This window comes from Desmodus rotundus, chromosome 4, assembly GCF_022682495.2.
Source record: "Desmodus rotundus isolate HL8 chromosome 4, HLdesRot8A.1, whole genome shotgun sequence".
In the NCBI taxonomy this organism is placed as follows: Eukaryota; Metazoa; Chordata; class Mammalia; order Chiroptera; family Phyllostomidae; genus Desmodus; species Desmodus rotundus.
Genome location: NC_071390.1, coordinates 14,423,036 through 14,443,852, shown reverse-complemented (window position 1 = coordinate 14,443,852; position 20,817 = coordinate 14,423,036). Strand labels below are relative to the sequence as shown.

Below are 20,817 nucleotides of genomic sequence, written 5' to 3'. Positions count from 1 at the left end.
AATTGTGTCCCTTCAGGATCCTTCCAAATGCAGGTCCCCAGAGAGGAACTGAACTTGGCCGGCTGGGGACGATTCCCCATTGCCAGTTCACCAGCTATTATGTGGAAACAATTGAGGAGATACTGAGGACGATCCCAATCACCACATTGCAGACAGGTATTCCATATATATTGTTTAAAGTTTATTAAAATTGTTTTAAGAACTTACTGTTTTCACCACTTTTAAGTGTAGAATTCATTAATATTAAGTATATTCTTATTGTTGTGCAGCCTTCGTCACCGTTCAGCACCAGAACTTTTCATCACCCCAAACAGAAATTTCATACCCATTAAACGATAGCTCCCTACTCCTCTTCCCCTTCACCCCCGGTAACCATCGTTCTACCTTCTGTCTGCAGGAATTTGCCTATTCTAGTTACCTCGTGTAATAGAATCATACAATATTTGTCCTTTAATGCCTGGCTTATTTCACTTCGTAGAATGTCTTCAAGGTTCATCCATGTTGTAGCATTGTATCAGAATTTCCTTCTTTTTTTAAAGGTTGAGTAATATTCCATTGTATGTATATACCGCATATTATTTATCCATTCATCTTTTGATGGACAGTTGGGTTGTTTCCACCTTTTGGCTCTTGTGAATAATGCTGCTAGAACATTGGTGTGCTAGTGTCTGTTTCTGCTTTTAATTTTGGGGGGTTATTCAGAAGTGGAATTGCTGGGTTATATGGCATTTCTGTTTAACTTTTTGAGGAGCTGTCATACTCTTTGTTTGTTTGTTTGTTTGTTTTACAATGGCAGTATCATTGAAAAGTCCCAGTAACAATGCACAGGATTTCAATTTCTTCATATTCCTTCCAACACATATTTCCATATTTTTATGGATAATTCCTAATGGATACATCCATATATTTTTTTAAGTTGCTTTTTCCTTGGTCACAAATATCAACAAGAGCAAGAACCAACATCACCTTTGATTTAAAAAATGGCAACTGTATGACTCCAACAAATAAGCCACCCATTATGAAGAGGCAGCACCGACATGGAACCCAGTGAAGCCAACATATGTTCAACAGTGTGCATGGGCATAGAATCAGGCACAAATGGCTCCTTTAAAGGAGAGAACTTTGTTCAATTTTATGCAGCCAAAATAAACTTAATTTGTCCCTAGTATCATGCTTAGCATATGGTGTGTGTGTGTATGTGTGTGTGTATCTGAGATGGTGTGTGATGGTTTTCTCTAATGCTGTCCCTCGGCTCCACCTCTGGTCCAACTGGATAAGGCACCTTTTCTCCCAGGGAGCCAATCCTTCTTCATTTCTGTTTTTTACTCTTCCTTATCTTCTTGTTTTGGATGTTGATAGGATGATTACTAATAAACTTCTGGGCCCTGAGGCTGAGGGTCAAGAAAAAAAGTCCAGCAAGGCCATAGAACCAAGTTCATACCCTGCAGATGTCTTTAACTACCACTTCAGGCTGCGTTAGATACTTTCTCAAGACAAGAAGAATCATCCCTATTTTACAGATGAGGGAATTTTTTCCCAGAGAGGCAAATGATTTGCTCAAAGTCACCTAGCTGCTAAGTAGCAGAGCTAGGACTTAAATCTGGGTCTTCTCACCGAATGCTTTTCTTCCTTGCATCACCACCTGTCCGTTCATAATGCAGGCAGTTGAATCACAGGTGTGGACAGTTGACATTAAGCTGTCACCACAGGAGAACTGCCTCATGCCATACATACTCATCATGCCACAAACATTTACTAGGGTGCCTACTGTGTGCCTTCCCCGGGAGTATAGGCTTCCGTATTCCTGCAAGAGCAACAAATCAACCTTTGAATGGTCTGTGCTTTGACTGTTTCGAAGTTAGCAGACTGACTGTACGAGGACTGTAGTTATTTCTGAGACCCCTGAGAGAGCCTTCTGACTGACATTGGTTGTTTAGGAGAATAACGCAAGGAAATCCTCCACAGAGGGTTTTGACCTTTCTTGGTGAAATAGGCTTTATTGCAGAATCTTAAGGATCTTGGTGATGAGGATGATGACAATGATGAAGGACTTACTATTTATTAAGCTCAAACAAAATTCTGGTTTAGCTGGGGGGGAGCATTGAAAGTTATTTATTAATTTATGTACGCACTCAAAAATATTTACTTGGCACTTGATAGGTGCAAGGTACAAAGATGAAAAATGACCCTTGACCAGCTCACTCTCCGTGACTAGCAGTGGAGGCAGGCACATAAACCTTGAACGAGAACACAGCGTAAGGAGTGCTGTAGTAGAGAGTGTGCAAAAGGACTGTGGCAACAGGAGGAAGTAACAATGGCCTCTCCCCACAGAGATCAGTGAAGGGTCGACTGAGCATGGGACCTTAGAGTTGGCTATTGAAGGATGCGCAGAAGCTTGCGATGTGCAGAAATGGAAGATCAGTTGGTGAGGCAACAAGACTGGCAACTTCACCTGGGACTAGCTTGATAAGGTTCATGTAGGGCAGGCTCAGGCATTTGGACTTTTACCCGTTGGCATTCGGATCTGTTGAAGGAAGGATTTTAAATGAGGTACCCAAAGTACAGGGCATGTTTCGGGTCCTCATGCCCTAACAAACCTTTCCCAGGTTGCCAGGAGAACTGGTAAAGCCCATGTGTCTGAAAACATGCTCATCACAAACATTTTATAAACCATTAAATGACTTCCAGATTATCTACAAGGTACTTTTGGATTTACTTTTTTAATTTCCGAGGGATCTTCTAGGTTGTGATGTTTTCAAAACTCTCTTCAGCCCTTCATAAGCCTCCCAGCCAAGTCGATTATGCCTTTCTTGTCAGGCTGTGCTGAGGGATTCATGAGCTCATTGCCATGATGTGCTTGGCACATAAAGATGCAGTAGCTGGGATTTCATCGAGCCAACTTGCCATTTCTCAGATGAGAAAGCTCAGCCATGAAGAAGCTGAGCGCCTGGCACAAGGTCTCAGCTAGTGAACAGTGGAGCCAGTGTTGAAACCCAGTCTGCCTGGCTGCAGAATTCTCTTCTTAACCATGATGCTGTTGTCCCATCCACAAAAACACCCAAGTGCAGCTCAGCAATTCACAGTCTGCAGGAAGAGTCTTCAAGTTCAGCAGAAAATAGTGGGGAGAACAGGATTATGGAGTAAAATCATGGATTTGAATCCGGACTTCACACATTTGGAGTAATTAGATCTTTTGGACAAGTCATTGTAACTCTCTGTGACTTAATTTCCCCATTTCAAATGTGGCTTAGGGCTTACTGGTGGCGTCACTGTGGCCATTAGAAACAGCATACACGGAGCTTAGAAGAGAAGCTGGTTCACGGTAGCTGCAGTAAATGAAGGCGATTAATTAATAATGATAATAGTTAGAGTTACAATGAGTTATAGTGAGCAGAGACATTTTCCTAATCTCAGACTTCAGAATATTAGGTGTTTCTGCAATAATGGTTGTTGGCAATGATGGTCAAACTTTTCTTTTCCACAAGGAGTTAGGGCCTAGGAAACTTTAGCCCATGCACACCACGCCTGTGCGCTTGGTTTTATGCAATGTGCAAAGCATAAAAGAGCAGGAGGTAGTGGCCTCTCCACCCAGCCACCCCTTAGCACCCTTATGCTTGCTGGGAAAGTGTTAGAAATAAATAAAAGACAGTGTCCTGTGAGTACATGAGACCTGTCATAATTCTGGCTAACGACATCTGAGAAGACTTCAGGAGAAGGTGGCCTTAGCCAGGCCCAGAAGGACAGGAAGGACAGGTAGAGAGTCTTGGCAGCAGGGAACATTTGGGAGTGGGGTAGCACGAGGCACTAGAGGGCGAGAGTGGGGATGGCAGGTGTGAAGATTCTGTGCATCACGGCTGGGGATTGTGGCTCCTAGGGGTGAGGGAGGCCTGTGGCCCAGAAGAGTCCTGGGAAGGAATGAAGAGACCAGGGGCTGCAATGAGGTCACGTGACTGTGAGTCATGGAGACCGGGTATGGTTCTGGAGATAAGTAATGAGAGCATCAGTGTGGAGCCAGCTCGGGGGTTTTCAGGACAAACACACAGAGGTGCATCGTGGAGGCCGACCGAACCTGCCCCTAATGCATCCATCCAGGGGACTCTAAACGCTTTAGTACATCCTCTGATGAATAATTTCTCCAGCTCTAATCCCATTAGGGACACACGGGGCCATGGCTCGGTGCTCTGTCTGTCAGATGTCGTTGCCATTTAAGTGAGTGATGCAGAGTGGGTCGACCACAGTGCCTGGGTCTGCGGGCGCGGCAGGCAGCCAGGAGAGCTGGCCCCAGAGGTTTTATTTCTTTGGCTCTGTAATCAGATTGGAGGCAGAATGTTTTTCTGTTGCTCCTCCTTATATTCTTTCTGTTTTGATACATTTCTTCTCCTCTGCTAGTCCTCTCTCTGTTGGTCCTGATGGCTGACATGGTAAAGGGCTCTGCCTCTCACCCCTCTAGGTCTACCCCCCATGCTGGACTAGATGGGGGAAATGACCCCACAGTGCCCAGCCTCAATTCTGCACCCCTGGGGAGTGGAAGCGGAGAGAGATAATGTGCTTATTAAATTTCCTAGAGGTACAGAGTCAGGAAGCTAAGGTATCCATGACAGAAACAGGAGTCAAAAGAACCCCTGAAGTCTGGAAATCAGAGTCAAAACCAAAATGATGATGTTCTGTAGGGATAAGTGGACAAGTTGGCATTTAGGTTCAAAACCAACTATATAAGACCAGGGGGAAAAGTCCCTGGGCTTCACTTTATTTTTATTTTTTATTGAGCAAATTTTTATTGAAACAAATTGTCTTAAGCTAACTAAATGCCCTTGATCGATTTTCTAAACTGTACAGATAAACCGTATTCATTTTTTCCATTTGTATTTTTAATCTATGAAAAATATTTTCATTGGTATTGATTAGTTTCATTTTTTGATTTAATCTTTATTGTATTTTTTTCCATTACCATTTAGTCTCCTTTTCTTCCCCTCCCACCAGCAATCACCACACTGCTGTGCATGTCCATGAGACCTTTTTCATTTTTGCTCAACCCTTCCACCCCCGACCTCCCCCCAACTAGCTGTCAGCCTGCTCTCCCTCTATGAGTCTGTCCCCGTTTTCCTTGTTAGTTCAGTTTACTCATTAGATTCTGCATGTGAGTAAAATCATATGGTATTTGTCTTTCTCTGACTGGTTTATTACACTTAGCATAATTTTCTCCAGGTCCATGCATACCATGGGCTTTATTTTTTATGAAAGACTTCACATGGACTAATTGTGTGATAGAGCATCTTAAAATGCTCAATGTAATCTGAGAGTACAATATGAAATTTTAGTATTTGGAAAGAAACTCATATTCACTGTAAAAAATTAGGAAATTACTATATGAGAAAGAGGGGGGGGAGAGAGAGAGAAAGAGAGAGAGAGAGAGAGAGAGAGAGAGGGTTTGGTGGGGGGATTACACTGAATCCCATCTCCCACAATTGTCTGTTGATCCTAGCCCATTGGGTTATAAACTGGTATTTCCCTAGGCCAACCTAGTGTATACAACATGATCCAATTTTTGAAGGAACATATTTTGAAAACAGGCTTTTCAAAATAACTAAATATTATAAACAACTTTCAAAGTCATTAAATATTTTCCTGCAACACAAACATTTTCAAGTGTTTCAAAAGTATTCTATTTTAGGGATGTACCATAATTCATGTACAAGGTGTTATTTTGTACATAAATTAATTTTTCTTTAAGTGAATGCTGGATGAACCACTTTGGAAATAATTTATTGTGCCCACTCTTGAGCATTTCCTTAATATGAAGTCCTGAAAGTGGAAGTTCTGTGGGTTAGAGGGCTTGGTTTTGCTGGTTTGGGTGGGTAGGGGTGCACTAGTACTATGCACTATAGTCCAATACTTCCCGTGTTTATCCTTAGTATGGGGTAGTGTGACTTTAAAATATCTCATCAGCTTGATAAGTGGAATGAGGTATCTAATTTTAATTTTCATGTTTTAGATTATTAGAGAGGTTAAATATTTTTCTCATATTTTGTCTTTTTAATCTCTTCTAGATTGCCTATTCGTGACTTTTGCTAGCTTTATCTTTTGCTAGGTATTATCTTTTCATTGTTGACTGTAAAATATTTTAATGTTATGGCTATTAGCCCTTTGCCTTCTTATTTGCAAATGTTTCTTTTCTGTTTTGCTTCTTGCCATAGTGTATATGTATTTCAGATTTTTATATTGCCAAATCCATCAAAATTGCATTTAAATTTTAATCTATCAAAATTCTATTTAATGTTCTTTATGAGTCATACCTAGAAAAATTTTTCCTGACCTCAGATTATATGTTCATCTTTATTTCTTCCCAATACATTTTCAGTTTTGTTTTGACATTTAATCCCTGTAGTTTCATTACAATGCACTTTAAACTGATGTCCAAGTCAATGGAGAGAAGTTATGGGAAGGAAGACTTTGATTCATTATGTGAATGGAATTTCTAATGATTTAGAGAAGAGGTTGACAATGGAGGAAATAGGCTAGTGTTGTTGCTTGACCCTCCACCAGGGTGCAAGGGTTGCCTGGCGTTCAGTAAGGGCTCAGTTAACATTTGCCCAATGAATGATGGAATAAGAGAACTCCATGGTGCTTTCCAACGTTGCTTTCTGACTTTCTGGCTTGGGTTTTCAGCTCATTCCATTTCCACAGATCATTCCAGAAATGGAGACTGTGGCTCTCGTGGGTGAAGCAGGCATGAGGGCAGGATGGCATGGTGAGAACTGACGCCAGGGGGTGTATTTCTCAATTGTCAACTTCTACATGGTGAGTAAAGGTCTGCAGGGTACGTTGCTGTCTGTGGGGCCCTGGGCTGGGGCGGGGGGATAAGTAGGTGAGCCGGTTGTTAGCCAAAGGGGTTCATAAGAAGGCTGGGAGGTGAAGCAGTTACCTCTGAAGACGCAAGGATCAGCAAGTGTGACACTGAGGGGGAGGGCTTTGGGAATGCAGGGCTGCTGGTGGTGGTGGTGGTGGTGGTCTCCTGAAGGATTCTTCTAAGAGGTTCTCCACTCAGGTGAAGTAAAGAAAGTACCACAAGGGTTAAGAGTTTCTTCTCAACTTTTTCAAATAACTCAGTGACTCAGGGAAGAGAATGTACATGTGCATTAAAGTTATAAATGAAGGGAATGTGAGTACATATGTGTCTACACACATACCAATGTTTAAAACACACACACATGTGTGTACATGTACATACGTGCTTTCCTGATGTTTGATTTTCTTTCTTTCTGTTTTTTTTCTGGATAAGTATCACTGTACTTTCTAGATTATACCAGCCTGGGGTAAAAGTAGGCAAATAGGAATTTCTCCTTCCTAACTCATGCATTCTATGAAAACACCAGCCCTCCTCAAAGGACTTGTGAATATGTCTGCTCTCCCCTCGGCATCCCAGGCATCTGTCATCTCTGCCACTCTGGTCTCAGGGGTGCCAACAGCGAGAGTTCTGCTTCCAGTCCTACGGCTGTTCCTGCTGCCATCTATGCCCAGCTGACCAACCCACAGGAGGCAGAGGGTGATGTCTGCATTAAGGTGCTGACTGGTAGCAACTGCGTCTGCCCAGGGCTCCAGCAATTTTCACTTTAGTGACTTTGTTACTTTACCGCACATTGCTAAGGTTCACATGAATCTTTGGAGACTGGGCTGGGAAATGTTTGATGGTGGCTGTTTGCAAAGCTCCTTCCCCATCCTGGCTTACTGCATTTGGAGAGGAGTTCGGCAACCCCACGTCTCTTCTCCTTTCCTGGACTCCTGGTGTCTTCAGACAAAGCTCTTGGTCCAGATGTGCCTGCAGTCTAGGATGACCATAGTTTATGGGGCATGCTTACCCACCAAGGACTGATGTGGTGGATTCCCTCATGGGCTCTGGAGCCAGCTGCTTTGGTTTGTACCATTTGTCAGCTGGGTGATCCTGGTCATGTGGCTTTACCCCTTTGGGCCTTAGTACTCATTGGTAAAGTGGAAATGATAAGAGTACCTACCTCATAGCATTGCCATGGAGATTTTCTGTGTTAATACAAGTATAAATAAAATGATTAAAAGAGCACCAGGCAGATGGTAAGCACGCAGTAAAAAAATGTTACAATTATTATTATCACTTCAAGCTCATTCTCATTTCTTAGATCTTACTTGACTGGAAAGTTCTCATCGGTGTAAACTCGTTATGGACACCAAAGAGTTGAAAGAAGAAAACAGAGGAAAGCCATTCAAATAGTGTTTATCATAACATCTACCCAGGTTTTCAGCTCCTTTTGAGGACCAGGGGCCTGGCTAGACCAACTTCCCACTTTTATAGACAGGGAATAAAGGGGGAGACAAAGAATTAGAAGAGGGGGAGAGAAAAGAAAGATTCACAGGGTGGGTAATAGTATTGGGCATACAAGTTTTAAGGTCTGTCAAACCTGTCCTTGTCATTTCTACTGTGACATTAACTACATTGCTTAACCATTTTGAACTCAAGATCTGCACAGTGGGTTTACTAATTACCCCTCTCATGGGATGGACGTGAGGACTAAAGGAGAGAACTTCTATGGTTGCTACTCCATAAATATTCATTTGTTACCTCCTTCTGCCTTCCCCCCCACGAGGTAAAGCCAAACCAAACCAATGTCACAAGTTGCCTACCCATGACATAGACCTTGGGAGAATTCGGAAGCCATTGAAAGATCATTTTTAAAGAGTTTATCCAGCAATGTTCATTCTGTAATGTTTTCTCTCATCAAAACAAATTTTTTTTTGTCTTTTAGAGGATGGAGCTTGTCTGCAGCAGGTAAAAGTGAAACCTGCCAGCGGTAGCTGGATCCAGAGATAGCAGCTCAGTCGCTTGCTGACTGACTTCCCCTGATTGCTGGGGCTGTGAAGTGATGTGGGCAACGGACACACTGTGTCACTTTCCGTCTGTTCCCCCTCCCCCGTCCCCCCTTCGTTGGTATTTTTGGAAGAATGGTTGACTACATCAACCTTCAAAAATAAAGTAATTACTAAATTTTTCTTGTCATCAAGATGTAGTGGGGTTGTGGGTCAGGCATAGCTCTTGGCAGCATCTAAATCTGGATTTTTGAAACATGATGGCGTTTTCCCTTGGCCCTTTTGTTTTTCTTTTGAAAAAGTTCAGCTTCTGCAGCAGCCTATTGGTTACTTTTTAGAGCTTGCTCTGACTTAACCAGTAACAAAACGATCTTCCCATTCAAAAAGCTTTGCCAAGGTCCACTAAGCCACACAGAGCGGAGTGGTGGCTACAGTGAGCTTTGCCACTTACAAAAAAATTGTTTTTGGTTTATTGACTTCTCCTCTCTGGAGCCTAAAATGTGGAGCTTCAGCCGTAGGGGCCCGCTGGCTGGTTGGGCTGCTGGGTGAGTGAGCGGGAGCTCAAGTTGGCTGCTGTGGAGAGGCCACAACTCTCGTGCACTGAATAGACATTCACCCTGTGTGAGCAAATGGAGAAGGACTTTAGGTGCCGTATTTCAGTTGAGCCCCCCAAAATGACAGCCAGTATTTACTGAGTGCTTAATATGCACGGAGCTGTGCTCCATGATTTTAAGACATTCTCATTTGATTGCCCTATTGTCGTCTGAGGTGCAGTTACCTAGTGAGGGTGCAAGTGACAGTAACCCAGCTCAGCTCTCTTTGATGTCCAAGCCAGCTTTATTGGATAATAACACTGAAAACAAATCCTTGAGATAACTCTTGATAACTCTAGGCCTGGCTGAAGCCAGGTGCTCAAGCGATGTGATTGAACTCTCGTTCTCCTCATACTGCTCTGCCGTTCCTTATATGGACTTTGTTCTCAGCAGAAACTCTCTATGAGACGGCAAAGATGCCTGCTAGTAGCTCTGGCTTGTACCCTCCCAGCCTAGAGAGCAGAGTCCACAGAAACTGCTTTTGCCCAGTGGGTCCAGCGTTTACTCTCAGTGGACTATCTTTGGCCACATGCTTATATCTGAACCAAAGAGGTAGACTGGATTGATTGACGTGAGCTGGGTGATGTGTGTACCCCAGGTGCTTGGGGGCAAGGGGTAAGGTCTACTCCATCTGCTGCACATGGACTGCGAGTGGGAGGGATGGTACTCCCTAAGATAACCAGGGCCCTTTAATCCAAACAAGATAAAACATCAAGCATCTTTCACACTTCTATGATTGGGTTCATTTCATAGATGAAGAGATTGAGGGTCAGAGAATTTATGTAATCTGCTCCAAGATCTCACCAGTGCCAGAACCCTCACCCCATCTTCTTTCCAATATTTGGCCTACTTTGGTCCTGTCCTAATATATTACAGTCCCTGTCTCAGGTGCATCTACTGTGCTTTTCTGCTGGCGTGGATTCCTACAGGTCACTTGTGAATCCCTGAAGCCAGTTGCCAAACAAGAAGTAATCCAGTGGCACGGGCAGGGGATTAGAAGAGAGGTGTGCGGTGTGCTGCGGGCCTGATTACTGCACATGGTGAGTGGGGCCCAAAGAACCAGGGCACAGTGGCCCACAGCCTGCGGAGCGAGTTCCTTGCGAGTAAGGGAGTCACCCAGGACCTCTTCTCCTGCACACTGCTTCCTGGGACCTGGGACCCTTCCTTCCCCTTTGGTACAGGGAGCCCAGAGGTCACACCCGAGAGTTTGGGGGTGATATGCCCTCCTGCTGTTGGGGAAGGGACAGTATTACTGTGGCTTGTGCTGCTTCCATTACCAAGGGACAGGCACCCTAATGTGTCACCAGGGAGCCTTCTGCTGGGCTCTGTTCTGGGCATTCATAGGAAAGAGGAGGTCAGTGGGTTGATTGCACTGTTCTGGTGGCTGGGGTTGGCAACACCCTGCAGATAAACCAAGACCAGTTGTTCCGGACATTGAGTAATCACCGTGGAGGATTAACGCTCCTAGCTGTTCTTCCACACCCCTGCAGTGCTGTCTCGGCAAGTTCCGGATGGAAACCTCGGGTTGCTCCACAGGGGATTTGGGGTGGGACATACGTGGACATAGCATTGAATAACATGGGACGCATGGTTCTTTGAATCACTTCCTCCGCTCAGCCTCTCCCTGAGACTTTGTCCTTGATGAAGACTCTTTGCAGCAGCAAATCAGCTCTCTCTCCTTTTCCTTCCGCAGTCATCAGGCCGGGCCTCGTGCGCGGAGCCTTTGGCAGGCGAGAACATCCAGCTGGAATTTCATGGCATTGCTTTTGTTTTTTATTGTATTTATCTTTATGATTCCTTCCATCGTGGCAGGTGGTCCTAGTTTTCCACTTATGGCAGGGATATAAAGTTGGTGTACAAAATAAATTTATTTTAGTCAAAGAAGGTGAGTGGGTTGAAAGAAAACATTCTAAATTATATGTATCTTGTATGTGTCAGTCAGGGTTCAATCAAGTAAAGAGAGGCATATATATATATGTGTGTGTGTTTATTGGAAGCAACTGGCATGGCTGTGTGGTCTGGCTAGGTGAGCTTAAAATCCATAGGCTAGGTGGTCAGGGTGGGCAGCCTGGAACTCTCAGGCAGGGACTGAAGCAGCTGTTCACAGGTGGGATTTCTTCTGCTTCTGGGCGACCTCGCTTCTGCTCTTAGGCCTATCATCTGATTGCATCTGGCCCACCCAGATTATCTAGATTTTCTGTAGAGCCCACTGATTACAGGCTGTAATCACTTCTACAGAATGCAGCACAGCAACACAGAGGTTAGTGTTTGACCGAACACCTGGGACTGTGAATAATGCAGGTGACACAGCCAGGTTGAGGCAGTGAAGGAGAATGGCAAATGATGGGCAGTTGGCAAACTGGAGCCAAGCAGGTGGGGCAAATAGCTAGCACGTTAGGCTCTGAGCAAAGAAGCTGGGAACTTGTGGTCTGGGAGTGAGGCTTTCGATGCCTGGTGATGGGTATTTTAGCAATCAGGGGCTAGGCAGCAGGAGGCAGTAAATGGGCTGGGGAGAGCAGAACCCTCCAGCCTGCCTTTGCTGCTGTCTCGTCTTAGGCCCCTTTTCTAAGGGACTAGCTTCTGTTGGCCTCTATCTCCTTAATTTCATCTGTTCAACTTAATAGAGGTAAGTTTGTTCTTAGAAAAGATCTGCAAAATGATCTGGACGCCAATGATTTAACGCCAAGGTGATTGCGATACTCACAAAACCTCTCCCCATCACCAATGACGCCCCTTTACCAATGACGCGGCTGTCAGGGTTATCGATGGACTTTAATCTTTGAAGCTCCTAGGCCGCCCTGTCCAATGATAACGGTCATCGAATTGGAAATGTAATTACATGATTATTAATCAAATGTATTTTCTCAAGATTGAAGAAAGAACTGGAAGGGTGCATGGGGCACGTTTTCCCGTTAAGGAAGTTAGACAATGATGTCGAACTTGTGCTTAGGTGAGAAGATTGACTTTGTGAAAGTCTCCTGGGGATGTGAGGGAAGGAAAGGGGAGTTGGTTTCACTTTTTAAAGACCAGAATTTTGTGTTTTTCTTTGGAAGCCTTAATTAATTTTCTGGATGGTGAGCCATGCCTTCACGGAACACAGAGGGCTGATCACATTCCAATGCTCGACCCTCGGAGCAGCAGGGGTGAGTGACCGTCTCTGTGGGCCGACATTCTGAGATTGACAGGCTGACAGGTGCAGTGTGGCCTGGAAATCTCTGCCGTTGCTGCCAGAGTACAGTGTTGGTCAGGGTAATTGCTCCGGGCCAGCCCTCCACCTGGAGTTCCAGAAGCAGGGCTTCCTGCCGGCCACCCAGTTGAATCACTTTCTAATGCTGGCCCGAGTGAGATGGGTGGGTTTGGGTGCCTGTTTCACCTTCAGTGGTGTCTGGGAGGCAGAGCATATTCATCTTACTGAAGTCTGTGGCGATGAGAGAATAGGTATATTTTAATTGCCTTGCATGTGTTTAAAAACTTCAAGTTTGCAAGTGACAGCAAGCCTGGTAAATAGGTCTCATTTCAAGGGCCAACGAGTGGCAGGGGCTGCCTGAGGGCAAGGAGGGTGCCAACACTTACCTAGGCCAAAAGTGGAAAAAGCGATAAAACTGTTACCGATCTCTGTCAGGGGTGGTGGGTGTGGGAGCAAGCTTGGTGTGGGGATGAAATGCCAGCTCTAGGGGTCAAAGCATAGAATGTCAAGGTTAATGTTTAGATTAAGGTAGAATTGCTCTGTCTCCTCATTTAGATTGCAAACAGCTTGAGGGCAGGGTTCTGGTAGGTTTATTTGTAATACAAGTGACTGGGTTCTTTTGGGTAGATTCTTTTTTTGCCCTGTGCCTGCATCACACAGAGTAATTTTGTCATGCCCACCTGCCTCTAGGAGCCCCTCCCAACACTGGCAAGGCTATCCAACAGCCTTGGTGAGTTGATTCCTACGAGATGTAGGGAGACAGGGGAAGGAGTCCCATTGCTTGCCTCGGAGCAGCCCTTCATCTGAACCTTGTCTGGATTAGTTAGGAGTTGGTTTTGGCCATTGGAGGTGCTACCTTGACTTTTGTTGTTTAACCCTGTTGATGTAAGAAACATCCAACCCTGTAGAGAACTTTTAGGAGTTTATTTGAACCGAAGTGATGCCGTATGCCCGGAAGCAAGATCTCAGAAGCTCCAGAGAGTAACAGTTTCCTGGTTTGTTTCTTATATTTGGAATTAAGGAGGGAACACGGAGGAAGATTACAGGAAGGTGGAAGAGAGCAAGGTGGGGGTGGGGATTGGATTACATGATAGTTAACAAGATTATGTGCTCTCTTGAGGGTGATTACTGCTTCTGAGTGTCTGAAAGGGGGCATTTCAAAGGTGTGTTAATAAAGATGCCCCAAAGCAATGGGCAGGGCTTCTAAGGCAAAGGTAAACCTATTACTAAAGAAGTTATGGGCTTGGGGCGTGATTACCCACCTTGACCTCTCAGATTAGGAGTTTATGATGAGATCACCCTGTGAGGTTACTTTTGGTCACAAGACTTGTCATATTTGTTATAAAGCTCCTTTTTGTTCACAACCCCAAGGGAGTTCATTTTTCCTTATGTAACAAGGATTCTGGAGGTGGGCTTCCCACAGGCAGCAGCTCTACTGGGCTGTCAGTCTTCCAGGCTTCGTCTGTCTTTGTGTTCCAGCATCTCTAGCACGTGGCTTTCACCTTCCGGTTTATCATCTCAGGTGGCACAATGACTGCTTCCCCTGTTCTCAGTGTCTCATGTTCACCTTCCAGGTAGGAAGGAGGAGAAGAGGGGAGATAGAAATTTCTGCTTCCTTGCTTCTATCTCACCGGCCAAAATTGGGTCACATGGCTTCTTCTAGCTGCAAGGGAGTCTAGGGTGCTTTTGTGCTTAGCAGGAAGGGCAGAGTAGATATTGGGTAAGAAACCAGCAGTGATAAGCCCAGCTTCTAGCCCCTTCCGTGTCTTGCCTCTGTGGCTTGAAGACATTCCCCACACTCGTAGCCACACTGGTTCCAGCTTCCAGACTCCTGGGGATCTTCTCCTTCCCTCAAGAACTCTTCCCCATCCTGGTGGTTAGGGAGATGCCCTGCTCAGTTCTCTTTGCCTGGGGAGCATAGCTGCCCACCTTTGCATCCCCCAGGATATTCATACCAAGACCACACTTCCCCTGGGCCCTGCCCAGCCTGTGACTAAGGCCAGTGGGGACATTTAAGTTGGCCACTTCTGCTCAGGGTGGGACTCCTCTAACGGACAACCTTTGCTCAGAACTTCTCTATCCACCTGGCTAGACTTCCAGAGCTGCCCTGGAGTCTGGGGCCCTTCCTACCCAGCCTTCCTCTTCCCCCTTTCTCCTCTCCTGGATGTTTGATCTGCATTGTGGGCCTAAGTCTCTCCCCTCTCATTCCTCTTTGCACCCCTTTATCCTTTACAAGCATTCCCCCCCCAATAAATCTCTTGCATATCTAACCTGTCTTGGCTTTGACTGCTTGAGGGAACTGACGTGGCCTGCCTCCCTTCCCACACACACAGATCCTTTCCCGTATCTAGAGAAATCCCACTCTCCATGATCTCTAGTTTACAACGAGAGGGGCATAGTTTTCCTTGTAATCTCATTACCCCTGGCTTCTAAAGAGGGTGGAACCCAAGAGGGGTTCTTTGTCATTTGGGAATGTTTTCCTTGCCAGAAAATAAATCAATTACATTTACTGAGAGTTTGTGAAGCACTAGGTGCTGGGAAAGGCCAAGATTTATTAGGCCGGGTGCCTACTGGAGCGCTCAGGCTAGTAGATTTGGGAAAGAACTTTAATTGTTCAGTGGTGGCTGGTGTGCTCTTCCCACCCATAGTCCAGCATTTCTACCTTTTGAGCCTCTCTGCCGCTTTCCTGGTAAATTATAGAAGAAGCAAAGTAGCTGTTGCCCCTGCATCCAGTATATCAAAAGTCCAGGTAAATAAAAAAGCAAAAAACAAAACAAAACAAACAAACCAAATTTTAATAAAAGAAAAAACTAAACAAAAAATAACAACAAAAAGAAAAACCAAAAAACACAAATAACAAGAAAAAAAAAAGTCCAGGTAACTGGGACCTGGTGTAACCATGGCAACACTAATGGGGCGCAATGACCCAACATAAATCCAGACTCGAGCTCTTGTGAAACGTGAGGGAGCTCTGTCTGCTCTGGGTGTTTAGAGGGGAAGGTGTCTTGTTCCACATGGGTTTTCCTAATAACACAGAGAGGGAGCAGGGGATGCTACGCTCAGATTGAAGAACAGGAAGCCGTGATGTCAGCGCAGAATGGTTTCCCATGGCCTGTGAACTGGGCTGACATGTTCATCTGGTCATTTATTTCCATGCTCTGGGTCTGCCTTGGACTTGCTAAATAAAGCCAAATGGGGAGCTCCAGCTGTGGAAGGAACATGGGACATCTTGTATGCACATACATGGGCCACATACACACATGCTGTCAGACCTGTGGATGGGGCAAAACTGCCTTGTACACAGTCCTTACATCAGTCCATTCTCTCTTTTCACCCTGCACGTGGGATTGGCTTCATGACAATGCGTGCTGGTGCCGGTGCTGCATTTTCTGCTCCCTGTGCTAAAAGCTGCCTTCTTCACGGCCTCCAGGTTTCGACCCAAGTGTCAAGTGTCGTGTCAGAGTGGCCTCCCTGAGTGTTGTGCCACACCCACCCTCCAGTGACCCTTTCTTAAATCACCCTGCTTGTCTTCCTCATAGCCCTTAACTTCTCTCCATTTCCCTCGCTCATTTGTGTGCTTGTTTGCTCTTGTTCTCCTCTCCTACTTGCACATAACTTCCATGTCTATCATGTTTTATTTTTTTATCATTTAGCCAAGGGCTTGGCACAAACTGGGTGCTCACTAAATACCTATCGAGTGAACGACTGAGTGCTTTTTCCAGGTCCTTTGTGTCCCAAAGTGGCAGCAGTGCTGACGATCCATAACCAGGGCGGTACAGGCGAGACCCCAATCTTGAGGACATTTTCTTCTTTGCAGAAGTGGCCCCCACCCCAGCTGCTATGACAGTTAGATGAAGTTTAGCTATAGGCAGGCCACCAGTTCTCACCTGTTGGAGAAGCAGTGCTTCTACTTTGGGTGCCAGGGGATCAGCAACTGGAAGGCAGTACAGGGAGGCAATGGAACTGGCTCTACTCTCTGTTCTGTGTGTGTATATTTGCATGTCTTTATCCCATTGCTTTATTAAAAAGCCCTCTGGACTGTGTAGAGCAAGCTGAGAGGTCTCAGGTAGAACCAGACAAATGTCTCTCTTTTAACTCATAAGCTGATTATATCCTGCTGTGTCTCAAAAATAAAAGGAAAAATAAATTAAAAACTCCTCAATCCTTGCCTCTTTCAAATTTCATTTTAGAAGACAGGAACGAGTCCTGTTCCTTTGGTACAAGCTGTGCCACCAAAAGGCTTGTTTCCCCTGTCACTCCTGAGGGCTGACCTCCTTCCTCAGTTCTACTTCCGACATTGAGTGTTCGAATCGTTTATGGCTGTAGATAATTTATACACGGGATTGACACCTCTCTGTCTAGCACAATGCTGGCGACACAACACTGGGGACTAGGGTCTGGATTAAGTGCCCTACGGAGGAAGTTTTGGGGAGAGGATGATGGGATTGCCTCGCATTTCTTTGACCTGTGATTGCAGCTGTAGACTGATACTGTACCAGTTCTAGTAACACTGAATGTTTTTGAACCTGACAGTTGCCTTCTCCCTGATTAGAGAGGCCATAAAGCTGCTAGTCTTCCTGGTGAGTTGGAAGGGGCTGGTAGCCGCTCCTGCACCTGGGTCAATCTGCTCTCTGCCCTTCGCCCCCACCCCAGCTACATCCATTGTTAAGGCTGATGGTAATGGTGTGTTTTCTAGCTTAGAACTGCTGCCACCTTCGGATTGAGCTGGTTGAGCTCTCCACCTCCTGAGGATCCCCAGGGCTTTTACTCTGCCCCTCACCCCCTGTGTTCATGGTCCCGAAACAATGCTCCTCACTGACTGCTGATTTGACTGCTCCTCACTGAGGCTGATGTGATGAACTCCCCATCTTTGTCCCATGTCCCACGCTCTTTCCTAGGTGCTGCAGAGTTACTGAATGGTTTTCTTTTTCTGGCCTTACTTGTCCCTTCAGCCTCTGTCACCACTTTCCTGCTGTTCTGGCAGCAAAGCCTTTTGATGGCAAGCCTAGCCCCCCAAATCCTGATGAGCGGCCGCCAGAGGCTGAGCTGTCACCTGATGTCAGGGAGTGGTTTACTCAAAGTGATATTTTGCTTGCTCCCCAGTGACTCTTCAGATTCTTCCAGCAAACATTTTTGGAACCACTTAATTCCTCGGAGCTCATCAGAATTCTCCTGGCGCAAACAGGGCTGTGTTCCTGATCATGTGAAGTCATTTAAAAAGCACTTCAGGGATTTGATTTCCCAGCCACCACCCACTTCCTCTCACCACCAGGTAGCAGGGGTGGTCTCCTTTGGCTTGCTGGCTTTAAGGGTGAGAATCATTTTCTTCGCAACTTGTTTGAATTTCAAGGGTGGTAGAATTGTGGTGGTTGGATCTGTGCTGGGAAAATTTGGGAAGACTCATGGGCTCGAGAAATGCAAAGGTGAGACAAAGAGAGACAGAAAGCATTGGCTGCAAGGTTGAAATTTATGAATTGCATCCTCACTTGAGTCCGGAGGAACATAATTCTTAGGATTCTGGTGTTTCCTGTCAATAAAGCGGAACAAAGTGGATCAAGGGTGCAGTGTCAGGCATTAGGCATTGGAGTGAAGCAGAGAAAATCCCTGTGCAAGAGCTTTGGGTTTAAGCTTGTGCAGTGGACATCGTCCAGTCCAGAATCAAGAAATGCTGGGGGTTTTTTTTTTGGTGGGGGAACAAGAAATACTAACTTAAACGTGTTCAGTGTACCGACAAATATTCTGATGTTTGATAAATAAATAATAAGTACCATTCATTAAGCTCCTCTGTGTTTCTTGAAGTGCTTTTAATATTTACCTCCAATCATTACAAAAACATTCAAGCTCGTAGAATTATCTTTATTTCACAGAAAAGACACATCCTGCTGAACAGGTCCAAAGGGATCTCATGAACTGTCCACTCTTCCCCAGCCTTGCCCATCTGAGCATGTGGCATTGCCCTCCACCATGTGTGTAGACGCTGCAAACCTGGTTTTCATCCCAGATGCCCTCTTCCCCGACTGACCCTGGCCTTCAGCCCATGAGCTTGTTTTATTTCCACCTTGCACTTTGAACTTGCTCATCTCTTTGTTTCCTCTTTTACCAACTCAGTCCAAATACAAATGGTCTTCTGATGTCTTCTCTTGCCCCTCCCACTGTCTTCTCACAGCATCAGATCAGTCTTTTCAAACCATAAAACATCCAGGGCATTCAACCACTTCAGAGTCCTCAGCAGCTCCCCATTCCCTCCCTCATCTGGTCTGGTCTCCCTTTCAACCCCTGGGTTCCTGCACACAGACCTCCCTTCTTGTCCAGGAAATATGTCCGCATGTCAGAGTCTTCCTGCATTCTTGTCCCTGCCTCGGGCATGCTTCAAGCCCCTCCACCGCCCCCTGCCCCACCCCCCAGTTTCTCCTGCTTTGGCTCCTCTTCTCCTTTAGTTCTTGTCAGAGGCTTTGTCAGGCTCCCCCGTTATTCTCCACTAGTAGATTCATTTTAATTTCTTCCTAGATTGAGGATGGGGCTCGGCAATCCACATTTTGGCATGCTCCTGGCCCTGTAATTCCAGTGTGGGCATTCATAGCCCGCATTGTGGTGGAAAATGTAGTTTCCTTTCCTGCTGCTACAGCTCAAGATGTGTCTTTGGAAAGTGCCTGCGGACAGGGGTCCTCTTTGGGAAGGGCCTGTAAAAACACCACATGAGATATGAAACTTTCTATGCCCTTGTTGGTCAGTGGTCCTCAACATTTTAGGCACCAGGGACCAGGTTTTCCGGAAGGCAGGGTGTGGGGGGAGGGCTCAGATGGATTGGCAGGGGTAGGGCAGCAGGCAGGGCGGAGCTCAGGTGAGTGTCTCTGACTAGCTGTAGAAGGGGAAAGAGGTGGGGAGGAGACTGGAGGGTGGAGCTCAGGATTGGGGACCCCTGCCCTTGATAATGTGCGGCAGATTTTTCAGAAACCCCAAAATGGGATTACTCAGCTTGGTCTTCCAGGTGTACGCAGTGCTCTTTTAGATGCCTCCAAAACCCTCATTGTTTGATCCTTAACAGGTGAAAGTAGCCACCAATGTGAATATGTAAAGCTAGTTGCCAAAGTAGTTGAAGTAGTAGCTTTGTATTAGGGAGAAGTGTTTAATCTGCCAGGTGGTGGCTGTGGTGGGGGTGCTGTTTGTGAAATGGATGTGTTGTCACATAGTTTCATTATCCTGAGCCCAGGAGACTTTGGACTTGGGTGAGGGGTGCTCGTGCTGAAGCCCACTGCACAGACTTTCCAGTTTGGTGGCTGGGTTGGGTGTGTCTCAGTTGACAGGTTTGATATCGTCCCAGAGCAGTGGATTTGAGAACTACATTGGTTCTGCCAACGATTTTGAAAATCCTTAATACCCCCAAGGGACCTGTGCAATTTTTGGAAAGAGAAAAAAGTATATTAAAAAGATTGTTACAGAAAAAGTGAAATACATGCTACGGATGACATGTTCTTTGCTCATCCAATTATTGGGAATCCAGGAAACTGGGGGTTTGCCATAGGGAGTAGAGTTTTCTGTACACAGTTGTCATTTATAATTGATGCTTTTTCTTTTAGTGGTTTCAAATTAAACAAGTTTTATGTGTATCCAGCCAGATAACAACAAGCAGCATGTGCCAAAGCCGTGGGCAGGGAAGGGCACAGTGCTTTTCAGCAGCCCAAAGAAGGCCGGTGTGGTGTAGGATGGTGAGAGAGGTGACTGGAGAGATTTGCAGGGGTCAGACCTGCACAGGCCTCTGAGGGCCAAAGCCAAATCTGCGTACATAATTCTAAGAGCATTAGGAAGCCATTGGAGTGTTTATGCAATGGTCTGTGTTCTTAAAAGCTCACTGTGATACTGAAACTGATTGAAAGGAGACAAGAGTGTGGGGCAGGAAGACCAGCCAGGAGACCCAGAATAGCCTTGTCACTAGACCATAGTGACTTGAAAGAGGTGAGAGTAGTAAAGTTGGAAAGTAATAAACACATTGGAGAAACATCCAGGAGGTAAAATTGGTGATGGCATAGGGAGAAGGGGGAGTCGGGATGACCCTAGCAACTCCTCTTTCAACACAAAGAAGCATCGTTTTCTGAGATGGGGAAGCTGGAGAGGGTAGGGGTGGACAAGGTGGCTGGTTTGGTTTTATACTTGTGAGATTGAAGTCACCTGTGAATCGTCTGCCTGGAGTTGTCAAGAAGGCAG

General features: G+C 45.6%; 1 protein-coding gene and 1 long non-coding RNA gene across 11 annotated transcripts in view; both read left to right on the top strand.

Moving 5' to 3' along the window:
• The window catches only part of ADRA2A (adrenoceptor alpha 2A), a 52,668-nt gene extending 43,463 nt beyond the window's left edge, over positions 1-9,205 (top strand). For 3 of the 10 annotated variants that reach the window (XR_008426595.1, XR_008426594.1, XR_011651094.1), the window contains 2 exons: positions 34-156; positions 6,667-9,205. The gene's annotated coding sequence lies outside the window, so the exon portion shown is untranslated. The remainder of the gene's footprint in view (positions 1-33; positions 157-6,666) is intronic. The other 7 variants (XR_011651096.1, XR_008426598.1, XR_011651095.1 and 4 more) reach the window with 7 other exon arrangements.
• A 136-nt stretch (positions 9,206-9,341) lies between these two features.
• Positions 9,342-18,979, top strand: LOC128780727 (uncharacterized). The gene is made up of 3 exons (XR_008426738.2): positions 9,342-12,378; positions 12,482-12,571; positions 17,719-18,979. It is a non-coding gene; the product is annotated as an uncharacterized lncRNA (long non-coding RNA).
• The last annotated feature ends 1,838 nt before the right edge of the window (positions 18,980-20,817 follow it).